We start from the raw sequence: 14,192 nt of genomic DNA on the forward strand, positions 1-14,192 counted from the left end.
AAAGATAAAAATGTTCATCGGCTCTTGTCATTAGATATTTTTCTAGAAATGCCAACTATAGCAATATCAAGAAAATAAATTGAGACAATAATCATCAGCAAAGAGCAGGTAAAATTATCACTTTTATTGGCTTCTATAGAAAACCCTACAGAATCAACAACAAAATATCTTCAAGATAATAATGTTTGCAAAGTGTCAGGTTCAAAATACTTCAACATAAATATTCTGTATATTATTAACAGAGAGACAGAAACAATTTTAATAGGCAATAAAATATATTAAATATCTAGGAACTAACCTACCAAGACACACATTATTTGGTTATCTGGTCCCTTCATTGTGATTAGGTCTGTTAAAGACCAACTTCATTTAAAAAAAATAAACAGGAAGAAGGTGAGTTTGATCATGCTAGCAGATCATAAACTATAGTGATGTTGTTAACAAAACTATCTTGTACTGGATTTTGTAAAAAATAGAAAGGTAGTTTAAGGGAATAGACTGGATCAGGAATGGGAAACCTGCAGCCTCCAGGCCACAGGTGGCCCTCTAGATCCTTGGGTATGGCCTTTTGATGGAGTGCATGTTTGATAGAGCATCCCTTTTTTAAGGGCATCTAGAGGGCCACCTGTGGACTAGAGGCTGCAGGTTACCCACCTCTGGACTAGTTAAGCAAGACAGAAACACAGGTGTATAGCAGGTTAGTGTTTAGTGAAGCGAAGAACCCAAAATACTGTGGAAGAGACTCCTCATTCTATATATGTGCCAGGAAAACTGGAAACCATTTTTTATTTTTAGTGCAACAGCCCTAAATAAGGCCTTCATCTTCTCTGCCTATTGTAATAGAGTCCTTGTTGGCCCATCTACCTCAGGTCTCTCTCTTCTTTTCAATTAATCCAGACTCTGCTGCCAAAGCAATTTTTTAAAAATGTAGGCCAGACAACATCATTCCCCTTCTTGATAAACCCTACTGGTTCCTACTGAGTGGAGTATCAAATATATGCTCCTTTGCTTGGCTTTTAGAGATTTTTCACAAGTTTCCTTTGCAACCTATTGTATCTACCTACAGTTTATGATCCACCTAAACTGACCTTGCTTTTCCTTACAGATGACACTCAATCTCCCATTTCCACACCTTGTGCACTGGCTGTTTCCTACACTTGAAATGCACTTTCCTCACCTCACACTGTTAGAGTCCCTTATTTCCTTTCAAGCTGTGTTCACATGCCAACTTCTGTGTGAAGCCTCTCTTTATTCCCCTGGCTGTGGTTGCCACTGTCATTTACCTTGTATTTACAATAGTTTGTATATATTTTATATATACTTATGTAAATGTTGTTTCCCTTGATAGACTATAAGCTCTTTGAGGGAAAGGATAGTTTAGTTTTTGTATCTCCAGCACCTAGGACAGTGTTTGGTACATAGAAAGTACTTAGTAAAGGTTTGCTGCTTGGTTAATTGGTAAATCTATATCTTATACTATATCATAATAAATTAAAAATGGTAAGTGATTGAATATAAATGTTCAATGATTAAAAAAAATAAGGAATGGAAGTTTATGTCTTCTACAAATATAAATAAAGGGAAAATGCCCAAATGTGATATAGAAGAGATTGGTAAAGAATAAAATAAAGAAACTCAATCATATAAAATTTTAAAATATTTTGCACAAATGAAATCAGTGCAGCTAGAATCAGAAGAAAATATATAGATGGAGGGGAATCTTTGGTTAAATAACCCTACAAAAGCCTAACATCCAAAATACATAGGAATTTGACATGAATGTAGAAGATTAGAGGTAGCATGGACCAGTGGATAGAGTGGCTTTGAAATTAGTAAGTTCTAGATTTAAGTCCTCTCTCTGACAAGTCTGGCTGTATAATCCTTGGCAAGTCATTTAACCTTTCAGTCGCTCAATCAACAAGCGTAGCACTGACTTTCTACCAGGAACTATGCCAGGCATTGCTTATACAAGGACAAAGAATAAAACAATTCCTACTTATAAGGAATTTATATTCTGAGTGGGGAGACAAATACATGTAAAACATACATGACTCAAATATAAAGCTCATTAAATGCAAACATATGAGGAGTAGTTAAATACAAGACAATTTGGGAGAGAGGGCACTACCAGCTGGTGGAAAAGGATCCAGGCAGAAGTTGGTACTCAAGCTGCATTTTGATGGAAGAAAAGGACTCTATGAGGTAAACATAAGTCACAAGGATGGCTAATGTAGACACAGCTAGATGGTGCAGTGAACAGAGCGCTGGGCTTGGAGTCAGGAAGATCTGAGTTCAAATCCAGACTCAGTAATTTCTCAGTTGTGTGATCTTGGGCAAGTCACTTAACTTCTGTTTGTCACTAGAGAAAGATATGCCAACCACTGCAGTGTCTTTGCCAAGAAGATCCCATGGACAGGGGTCCACAGAGTCACAAAGAGTCAGGAACAACAGAAACTACTGAACAACAACAATGCAAATGCAAGAGAGTGGGATATGGACTGTTATGAATGAGTAGCAGAGAAAAGAACAGTGTGACTGGATTACAGAATTCAGGAATGGGGGAGCAATGCCCAATAAGGCTGGAAAAAAATAGCTGCAATTAGGTCACATAGGGCTTTAAAAGCTAAACATAGTTTACGTTTTTCCTAAAGAAAATAGGAATTCACTGAAGTTGATTGAAGAAGAAGTCACATGGCCAAATCTATACTGAAGGATCGAACATTACTTTCATAGCAGTGAGCAGAATAACTGGACTGGGGAGAAACTTGATGCAGGAAGACCAATTAGGAGATTGTTGTAATAATCTAGGAGAAAGATTCTGAGGACTTGAACCAATGTTGTAGCAATGGGTGAGGGTCAAATGCAAGAGATGTTGTGAAAGTAGAAATGGTAGGATTTGGCAAGTGATTGAATATGTGGGGTGAGGGAGAGTGTGGAATCCATAATAATGCCAACATTACATTCCAGAGACATTGGAAGGATGGTGGTACCTGGGGCAGTAATAGGAAAATTTGTAACAGAGGAGAGTTAAGGGGAAATGATGAGTTTAGTTCTAGACATGTTGAGTTTAATACATCTCTAAGATACCTAGTTTGAATAGGCAACTTGTAATCTGAGACTGTAGCTTGAGAGAGGGACTGAGGCTGGATATATAAAGCTGGGAGCTGTATTCATAGAGATGATAATTAAGCCCATGGGAGATAATGAAGTTACTGAGAAAAAGCACAGAGGGAGAGGAGAAATCGGCCCCAAACAGAATTTTGGGGAACAATCCACAATTAGTGGGGCATTATGTGGATGAAGAACCAGCCAAGGAGACTGAGAAAGAGTAGTCAGAGAGACAGAAGTTGACCCAGGAAAGAGCAAAGTCACAAAAGCCCAGAGAGATGAGAATATCCAGGAGAGAAGGGTAGTCAATAATATTAAATGCTGTAGATATGTTGAGAAGAATTAAGACTGGCAGTTAGAAAAGTCCATTAGATTTGGCAAATAGGAGATCATTGGTGACTTTGGAGAGGGCGTTTTCATTTGATCCTAGAGGACAAAAGCCAGATCACAAGATTTGAGGATTACGTAATTGGAGAGAAAGTAGAGTCCATAAGTGTAGAGATTACCTTCCGTTCCCCATTCCCCCCAACCCCCAAGGGAGTTTGATTGTTAAAGAGAGGAGAGACATAGGGACAATAGCTTGAAGGGATGGTAGAATCTAATAAAGGTTCTTTTTCCCCCTTAAATATAAAAGAGAGATGGGTATGTTTGAAAGCAGGAGGGAAAGAACCAGTAATGAAAGAAAAGTTGAAGATTCAAGAGGAGGGGGAGGACTGAGGATGCAATCTGTTGGAGAATATTGGAGGGTACAGGATCAACTACATAAATACAAGGATCCACTTTGGGAAGGAGAAGAGCCACCTTTTTGTTAGACTGGAGGAAAGAAAGAATGAGTAATGATGTCAAGGAGTTTTGTTATGAAGAGAATGGGGAAAGAAAGAGTACAAATCCAAAGTTCTCAATTTTTCCCCCCAGTAAAGTAAAAGGCAATGCTCTTTGGTGATTGAGAGGGGTGAGGAAGACATGAGAGGCAGAGCTTGAGGAGGGAAAGGAATATTTAGAATAGCTTTGTGTGGAGTGAGATAGGCAATTCTCTAATACCATAAGTTGCAGAGAATATGCTGACCTACATTGTTAGAAAGGATTTCCTCTCCAGAACACCCTGTGCTGATGACATTACAAGTCCAATCTCTATTTCAATATAATTATAAGAGATATTCCTGAGCCCATACAGGGAGGTGGCCAACAGATATCGATAAATAACTTTGAAAATAAGAAATATGAATGTCTAATAACTATCTGCATGATTTTGAAAATCACTGGGAATCAAATAAATATGAACATTGAAGTATTACTTCAAACATATCAAGTTAGAAAAGATGCTGGAATAGGAGAAAACTCATTGCTGTAGGGGCCATAGGAAGACAGGAATGCTAATTCACTGGTGGTAGTGCTATGAGTTAATTCAAAAATTCTGGAAAACAAGTTAGAATTATGCAAGAAAAGTTATGTAATTGTTCATACCCTTTGATATAGGTAGTCTACAATTGGGATGATATCACAAGGAGATTATAGACAGAGAGAAAAGAACCATTTTTTTAAAAAAAGCTCCCTATCAGCCTTATTTTGATAACAAAAGTACCTAGTAACAAAATATGTGATTGGGAAATTGCTGAACAAATTTTGATATATAAATGACATGGAATGTTATTATGCTGTAGAGAATTACAAATTCAGAGAATTCAGAGAAACATGGAAAGATTTTTATAAAGTAACAAGTGAAGAAAGCAGAGCCAAAAGAACAATTTAAAAATGATTTTTCTTTCTTTCATTCTTTGTGTGTGAAGGGCGGGGTGGGCAGTGTGGGTAGGGTAGGGCTCATTACTATTTTGCAGATCGAGGTTCCAAGTGTTTAGTGTTTTTACTGTTGTGAGCATTCTCCAGGGTAGAAATTCCCTCCATCAGTTCAGATTTGCAACTCTTCTGTAAGTTGTAATCAGAGGTATCTTGAAAGCTGATTGTTAAATTTTCAGTGTAAGCATTTACACCTTGGAAATTAACAAATGCTACAAATGAGGGCTTGGTTTATTGCTTTTTGGTTGTCTAGACATAAGAAAGTGATGGAGAAAATGGTAATTATGCAAATTAAACTTAAAAGTATGTCATGGGTACAATCCCCCCACTCTTAGTCAGCTTTTAAACATTACCAGCACATTGCTGGCTATAGTCTTTTTGAGTCACCTAGGGGCAATGGATGTTAAGTGACTTGCCCAAGGTCACACAGGTACATTTGAACTATAAACATGGAAAATCCACATGCCAACGCAACAAAACTTTGTCCAAATACAACATAAAAAAGGTCAAGGCCATATCTATCCCTCTCTTCTGTTAACAAGCAATACACTAATTTTCTAGCTTCTTGGTAATGGGGTTGATGTAGCTGTTTTCTGGGAAATGGCCATTGTTTCAAAATAAAATGCATCAATATTTTGATGTCCACAGGCTCTCTTTACAGAGACAAATAAAGAAATTAACAGAAATAAAAGAGACTGGATAAAGGAACAGGCATCAGCATAGATCATTACCATTTCCTTCAGAAGTTTAACTTATATATGTGGAGAAATTGCCCCAAAACTGCCTTGGTTAAGAAAACTTGAACTCTTTGTCAAGTGGAAAGACATATCAAATAAGAATGGTATCAAGTTAGAATATAAACTCATTTGCAAAACTTCAGAGCAGAATATTAGAAAATAGTGAGCAATATCTGCACGGACACAAAACAATAAAAAAGAGTAGACTTTGTAGAAACTTTGGCATGAGACACAATTATGTGGATAATCCTAGAAGCATTAAAGGATGAAACTGAAAAGAAGACAATAAATAGGTAAATAATCAATAAGAATTGTCAGCATTTCTATAACAAACATTTCTTCATTGATCACTGCAGACAATACCTGGACTGACATCATAGGCTTCAATGTGCTACACGAAGAAGCAGATGACTCTAAAGAAAATAAATATGGGAAGACCAGCTGTACAAGACATATAGAGAGGAAGTTCATTTTGGAGGTGACACATTTTGTTCCTGGTTTTGAGAGATGGTTTCAAGACATATTGAAGAGGGAAAGAAGCTGAATGATTTGGAGGGAGAGGAAACATGGATGGTATTACTACTGGGAAAAAGACATTGGAAATAACATCTAATAGTTACCAACTTAGGTGTGTATTTCTCACTTCTACAAAATTTTTATGAGACTGACCTACATATGTTGTATGGCTGTAAGTCATATAATGCTATGTCCTCTGAGGAATTAAAAATTAGGATCACATATAAGTAAATAGAAAGATATGTGGTAGGTGTGAACAGAGGTGAATTATCTGATGAACAAGGAACTTCTAAGAGCTGGAGAAAAGAATGGAAATATTGCATCAGAAAAAAAATGGGCTGGTTATATGGGGAAACCACAAGACAAGCAATAGATAGCCCATGTACTCCATCAGTCTCCTTGTGATGTCAGGAGAAAATGAAGAAAGCAATTTCAGAAGAAAGCCAGCAGGGTGAGTGGATCCCTTGTGGCACACTCATGGGAGCTCAGGGACAAGAGATGTGCAGGATGGGCAGACATGGGTGGTTTCAGATCTGGAGATCACTGGGAGGAAGAGCCACATCAATGAGATCACAAATCCATTTTAATATTGAGCATGATATGTACATATATCCAGGGAATCCTTGATAAAAATATGAGAAGGAGGCTTCTGGGAGCCAAGATGGCGGAATGAAAAGGCAGTCACTCTCACTCTCCCCTATCAGCCTCTGAAAACCCAGAAAATATCACCCCAGAAAGAAAACACTAGAATACCTGAAGTAGAAGAAAGACGGGGAGCAGCAGTGCAGCAGCCTCAGCAAAAATAATGAAGCCAGAACTACAAGGGGCCCCAGGCGGATAAGTGCCCTGTGGCATTCATCTGAAAGGAGGTGAAGAAAACAACCTAAAGGCTTCCTAAAGCCCGCCTTGCTGATTCCAACCCAACACCAGGTGAGCTGTGAGCCCTGCAGCCTCCAATTGTGAAGAAATCCTGAAGCCCAGGTGGTAGAATGGGCAAACAGCCTCAGTGAGGGCAGGGGGAACTGGTGGAAACCAGCTCAGAAAACCACCAGGTGCCTCGGCACTCTACCACAAAGGAATCTCCCAGTGCATTAGCAGAAAGAGGGAGACAACACTGCAGGGGGCCCCAGGCAGATAAACACCTGCAGCACCCATCTAAAAGGAGCTGAAGAAAGCTAAAGGAAAGGAAAAGCAGGCAACCTAGAATTGCCTGAAAGTTCCAGCCTTGCTGATTCCAGCCCAACACGAGGTAAGCTGCCAGAAACCTACAGCCTCCAATTGCCAGCATAAGAGGCCCCAGCACACAAAGCCAGTGACCAAGACCTAGGCTCCCAACACAAGAAGCTTGGGTCAGTACCCTCTGTTCCCCAGCAGGAGAGCTCAATCTCTTTAAAGGCCAGGGAATAAAGAAACACCATGAGTAAAAAGAAACGTACCATAGATTCATATTATGAGAAGAGTGAAGATCAAGACAGAAATTCTGAAGAGGACAACATTGTCAACAAACCCACATCTGCAACAACAAAAGGGAATATGAACTGGTCTGAAGCCCAAAAAGCCTTCTTAGAAGAGCTCAAGAAGGATTTTAATAGTCAAATGAGAGAGGTAGAAGAGTCCTTCAAAAATACAATTGGCCAATTGGAAAAAAAATACACTGAAGAAAACAAGTCCCTAAAAAACACAATTGGCCAATTGAAGAAGGAAGGACAAAAACTAACAGAAGAGTACACTGAAGAAAACAAGTCCCTAAAAAACACAATTGGCCAGTTGAAGAAGGAAGTACAAAAACTAACAGAAGAAAACAATCTGTTAAAAACTAGAATTGGACAAATGGAAACTAATGTCTCTATGAGAGAGCAAGAATCAGTCAAACAGAAACAAAAAAATGAAAAAGATGAAAATGTAAAATACCTCATCAGTAAAACAACCGACCTGGAAAATCGACTCAGGAGAGACAATTTAAAAATTATTGGACTACCTGAAAATCATGATGAAAAAAGAGCCTGGACAGTATCTTTCAGGAAATCATAAAGGAAAACTGCCCAGAAGTCCTAGAACCAGAAGGGAAAATAACCATAGAAAGAATCCACCGATCACCACCTGAAAGAGATCCCAAATTGACAATGCCAAGGAATATAATAGCAAAATTCCAAAATTACCAGATGAAAGAGAAGGTGCTGCAAGCAGCCAGAAAGAAAGAATTTAAATATCATGGAACCACAGTCAGGATTACACAGGACCTTGCAGCTTCTACATTAAAAGACGCAGGGTGGAACATGATATTCCTAAGGCAAAGGAGCTTGGAATGCAGCCAAGGATCAATTACCCAGCAAAAATGAGCATCATTTTTCAAGGGAGAGGGTCGGTATTCATACAAATAGGAGACTTCCAAACTTTCCTGATAAAAAGACCAGAGCTCAACAAAAAATTTGATCTTCAAGTACAGGACTCAAGAAGGACTTAAAAAGGTAAATGGGACAGAAGATACAATATGTTGTTAATAAGGGGGGGGCTGTTTAAACCCCTACAAGGGAATATGAGACTTGCAACCCTTGAGAACTGTATTGTTATTACACCTTGTTAAAGGAGTATACATAAAGAGGGTGGATATTAGTTGACTTTGATGTAATGATAAAAAAAAATCTAATCAAGTGGGTTAAATGGATCCAAATAAGTGGATCAATCTGATCTTAGAAAATGTACTGAGAAAGGAGGAGGCAGACAAGGGTAAATTACATTACAGGAAAAGACACAAAATCCTATTACAGCAGAGGGAAAGAAGGGGGGGGAGCATTGTTTGAACCTTACTCTCATCAGATTTGGCTCAAGAAGGGCATAATATAATCAGTTAGGTATAGAAATCTAACTTGCCCTATAGGCAGTAGGAGGGAAAAGGGGAAAGAAAAGGGAGGGGGAAAGAAAAGGGAGGGGGAAAGAAGGGAGGGAAGAGCAGTAAGACTAAAGGGGAAGAAAAGGGAAAGGGATAATAAAAGGGGGAAGGGACTGAAGGAGGCGTGGTCAAAAGCAAAACACTAGTGAAGGGGGAAAGGAAAAAGGAGAAAGAAAAGCATAAATAGGGGGAAAAGGATGGAGAAAAAGACACAGATAGTAATCATAACTGTGAATGTGAATGGGATGAACTCTCCCATAAAACGGAAACGGATTGCAGAATGGATTAAAAACCATAATCCTACAATATGTTGTTTACAGGAAACACATTTGAAAAAGAGTGACACATACAGGGTAAAGGTAAAAGGCTGGAGCAGAATATATTATGCTCAGCTGAAGTAAAAAAAGCAGGGGTAGCAATCCTGATCTCAGACAAAGCAAAAGCAAAAATAGATCTAATCAAAAGAGATAAGGAAGGAAACTACATCCTGCTAAAAGGCACCATAGACAATGAAGTAATATCATTACTAAACATATATGCACCAAATGGTATAGCATCCAAATTCTTACAGGAGAAGTTCAGGGAGTTACAGGAAGAAATAGACAGCAAAACTATACTAGTGGGGGACCTGAACCTCCCCTCTGCACTAGATAAGTCTAACCACAAAATAAACAAGAAAGAAGTTAAGGAGGTGAATAGAACATTAGAAAAGTTAGGTATGATAGACCTCTGGAGAAAACTGAATGGGGATAGAAAGGAATATACTTTTTTCTCGCAGTACATGGCACATACACAAAAATTGACCATGTACTAGGGCATAAAAACCTCACAATCCAATGCAGAAAGGCAGAAATATTAAATGCATCCTTTTCAGATCATGATGCAATAAAAATTATATGTAATAAAGGGCCATGGAAAGATAGACTAAAAAATAATTGGAAACTAAATAATCTAATCCTAAAAAATGATTGGGTCAAACAACAAATCATAGAAACAATCAATAATTTCATTCAAGAGAATGACAATAATGAGACAACATACCAAAACCTATGGGATGCAGCGAAAGCAGTTCTTAGGGGAAGTTTTATATCTCTAAATGCTTACATAAATAAAATAGAAAAAGAGGAGATTAATGAATTGGGCATACAACTAAAAAAACTAGAAAAAGAACAACTTAAAAATCCTCAACTAAACCCAAATTAGAAATATTGAAAACCAAAGGAAAAATTAATAAAATTGAAATTAAGAAAACTATTGAACTAATAAATAAAACTAAGAGCTGGTTTTATGAAAAACCAATAAAATAGATAAGCCTTTGGTTAATTTAATTAAAAAAGAAAGAAGAAAACCAAATTACTAGTATCAAGAATGAAAAGAGTGAAGCTAACACCAAGGAAGAGGAAATTAAAATAATAATTAGAAATTATTTTTCCCAACTATATGGCAACATTTGACAATCTTAGTGAAATGGATACATATTTACAAAAATATAAATTGCCCAGATTAACAGAAGAGGAAGTAAAATACTTAAATAACCCCATCTCAGAAAAAGAAATTAAACAAGTCATTGATGAACATTGATGAATAACAGCCACGTTATACAATGACTAATATTGTTAAACTGAACCCTTCTCAGCATTACAAGGATCTAAGACATCTGCAGAGGCCTCAGGATGGCAAATGCTGTCCACATCCAAAGAAAGAACTATGGAAGTCGAATCACCATCACTTATTTGTACCTTCTGTTGAGTTTTGTTTCATCCTTCTGATGGTTCCTCCTGTTGGTTTTAATTTTTACTTACAAGTTCACTAATGTGAAAATATGTTTAATGGGTATGTAAATGTAAAGCCTATATCAGATTGTGCACCGTCTTGGGGAAGGGGGGGAAGGGGGAGAAAAATTTTCAACTCAAAAGCATATGGAAGTGATTGTTGATAAATCAAAATAAATTAATAAAATTTTAAAAAATGTTTAAAAAAATATGAGAAGGAAAAATGTGAGAAGGAAAGTATCAAAGCTTGCACAAATAACATTCTAAAGTAAATCACATCCTCATATTCCTACTGAATGACACATAGAATATGAAATTGTATTGTCTTCATTATGATTGGGTATTTAAAAATTTTTTTGATTTGGTAGAATAAAATGCATCCTTATTGGCTGCCCTCTACAAAGGTGACTCTTTTACATGTAGTTCAGTTGTATAAAATATCTTAGCATATGTACCAACAAGGAGATTTATTTTATAGCCCCGTAATTATTAATGTCAAATGAGGCATAGGACTCAGATGTACAATCTCCAAAGCTATTTGCCATTGCCACGCATCTCTCTTCAATAGCATGGTACTCTGGATGCTCCTATTTTTGGATGTCATTATGTTGATGGCATTTAACACCACTCAGTAGAGCTCAGCTTAACAATCTACAAAGGACAAGTGTATAAGAGAGCCTCTTGTTCAGAGTATGCTATAAAATTATATGGGCATTCCATCAATACATATATCTTAACTAGACCCTGTAGATGGAGAATGAGCTGCTGTTCTCAGAATTAAAGAGGGGGAAGACAGTGGGTTTACTTGTACTTTAGAAACTTTGCATATGTAAAGCAAATATGTAACTTTTACTTACATATAGTAAATACACAGTGATTTTTTTTTTCATGGAGTGGACACTGGAAATTGGGATGACCAAAATGGGTTTCCCATGGGAGTTGACACTGGAACTAAGCTTTGGAGGAAGCTAAGTCTTCTGCAAGGCAGAAATGAAGAACAGTTCACTGAAGGCATGCGATGCAGACTGCACAAAGTCATGGACAGAGGAGACAATACCATGCCTAAGAGGTGAAGTCAATAGGGCACTTTGGCTGGAAGATACGGCACATGAGTCAGAGTGATGTGCAAAAAGCCTGAAAAAAATAGACTGGGGAAAGACTAAAAGGGTGAAGAAAAAACACAGATACATTTATATTTATCTTGGAGGCAGCTCTATGGTGTAACATCTGATCTTGGAGTTAGGAAGAGCTGAATTCAAATCCAGCCTCAGGCACTAGCTGTGTGATTCTAGGCAAGTTACTTAATCTGTATTTGCCTCAGTTTCCTCAGCTGTGAGATGATGATCACAATAGCATCTACATCACATGGTTGTTGTGAGAATCAAAAAAACTTGAACCCCAGTCCTATGCACTGAGCCAGGGCTCTTTCCAATGTACTACACTGTTCCTAAGGGAGATTAGAAGGCTATTGTAAAAACACAGGCTCAGGTGACCAGGCAGGAGCCAGGTGAGTGGAAGTGTTAGTGCAACAAAGGGGACAGATGGGAGAGTTGTTATGGAGGCAGAGTTGATAAGATGTGATTGCTGATTGGCTATGAGAGCTAAAGAAGAAGGAAGAATCAAGGATAATTCTGGAGTTGTGATAATAATGAAGAAATTACTCCCTAGTGTTGCAGTGTGGAATAGATGAGTGCAGAGAGCCTCCCAGAGCATACACTGAACTGCATTGCAGTCTCCCACAGGGAGAGCCAGGTCTGTGAAATCACCTTAAAGGCTCAGCTCCCGACAGGGCTGAAGACAGCAAAAGTTAATTTCTTTTTCATTAAGGCACTTTTGGGGGGTGCAAATCAAAAGGTTTAATGAGCAAATAGGCTGCTAATAAGCTCATAATTTAAACATGGAGTTAAGTCAAGTACCCATGTTCCCACTTTCTTCTCCCCTTTCCCTGGCAAGTGAACCTGATGGAAAAAGCATTGTATCTGGAGTCAGAAGCCCTGTGTTCAAATCTCAGACTTACCAATTGTTCTCTGTGTGACCTTTGATGTGTTCTTCTTTCTGCGCCTCAGTTCCCTTATTCATAAATGTGGGGATTGAAAAAGATGATTTCTAAGCTCCCTCCCACCTCAAAATCTTCTTTCTCTTTAGACATCCAGTCTTCATTACCCTTAATCTTCTCTCTTTGATCTTTAAATGTTGGGACAGGGATTTTTGTGGGCTTCTTCCATAAAGAATGTCTTCTACTGCAGCCATAGCTGCCTGCCTGCAGATAGGATTCTGCCTTACCTTATGAGGCCCACAGCTTCAGGCCAATCTGCCTCTCATTGATTACTATAGTCCTGTATACTTACACATAATGTTGCACCCTAGTCAGTAATCTTTTAATTTGAATTTTAATATTTTTACCAATTACCTATAAGAATCTAAAACTTGCATTTTTTACAATTTTGAATTCCAAATTCTCTCTATCCCTCCCTCCTCTCACCCATCATTGAGAAGGCAAGCAATCTGATAAAAGTTATACATGTGCAGGCATGCAAAACATATTTCCACATTAGTTATGTCATAGTCTATAATTTTTGCATCTGTATCTCCAGCACTTTGAACAAGTCCTGGCACACAGTAGGTGTTTAGTAAATGCTTATTGACTGATTTGAAGATTTTTAGAGAATGGAAAATCTTGTCCAAGTTTTATACTGTTGAGTTTGATAATGAACCTTAAAAGTATTTTTTTGATTTTATTAATTTATTTTGATTTATCAACAATCACTTCCATATGCTTTTGAGTTGAAAATTTTTCTCCCTTTTCCTCCCCCCCCACCCTCCTCAAGATGGCACACAATCTGATGTAGGTTTTACATTTACATACCCATTAAACATATTTTCATATTAGTGAAGTTGTAAGTAAAAATTAAACCAATAGGAGGAATCATCAGAAAAATGAAACAAAGCTCAACAGAAGGTAAAAATAAGTGATAGAGATTCGACTTCCATAGTTCTTTCTTTGGATGTGGACAGCACTTTCCATCCCGAGGCCTCTGGAGCTGTCTTAGATCCTTGCAATGCTGAGTAGGGTTCAATTTAACAATATTAGTCATTGCATAACGTGGCTGTTATTGTATACAAAGTCCTCTTGGTTCTGCTCACTTCACTCAGCATCAGACCATATAAGTCTTTCCAGGTTTTTCTGAAGTCAGCCTATTCATCATTTCTTATAGAACAATAATATTCCATTACATTCATATACCACAACTTGCTCAGCCATTCCCCAATTGATGGGCAGCCTCTCAATTTCCAATTCTTTGCCACCACAAAAAGAGCTGCTATGAATATTATTGTACATGTGGGTCCTTTTCCCATTTGTATGATCTCTTTGGG

This window comes from Phascolarctos cinereus, unplaced genomic scaffold (genome assembly GCF_003287225.1).
Source record: "Phascolarctos cinereus isolate Bilbo 61053 unplaced genomic scaffold, phaCin_HiC Scaffold_2;HRSCAF=192, whole genome shotgun sequence".
Lineage (NCBI taxonomy): Eukaryota > Metazoa > Chordata > Mammalia > Diprotodontia > Phascolarctidae > Phascolarctos > Phascolarctos cinereus.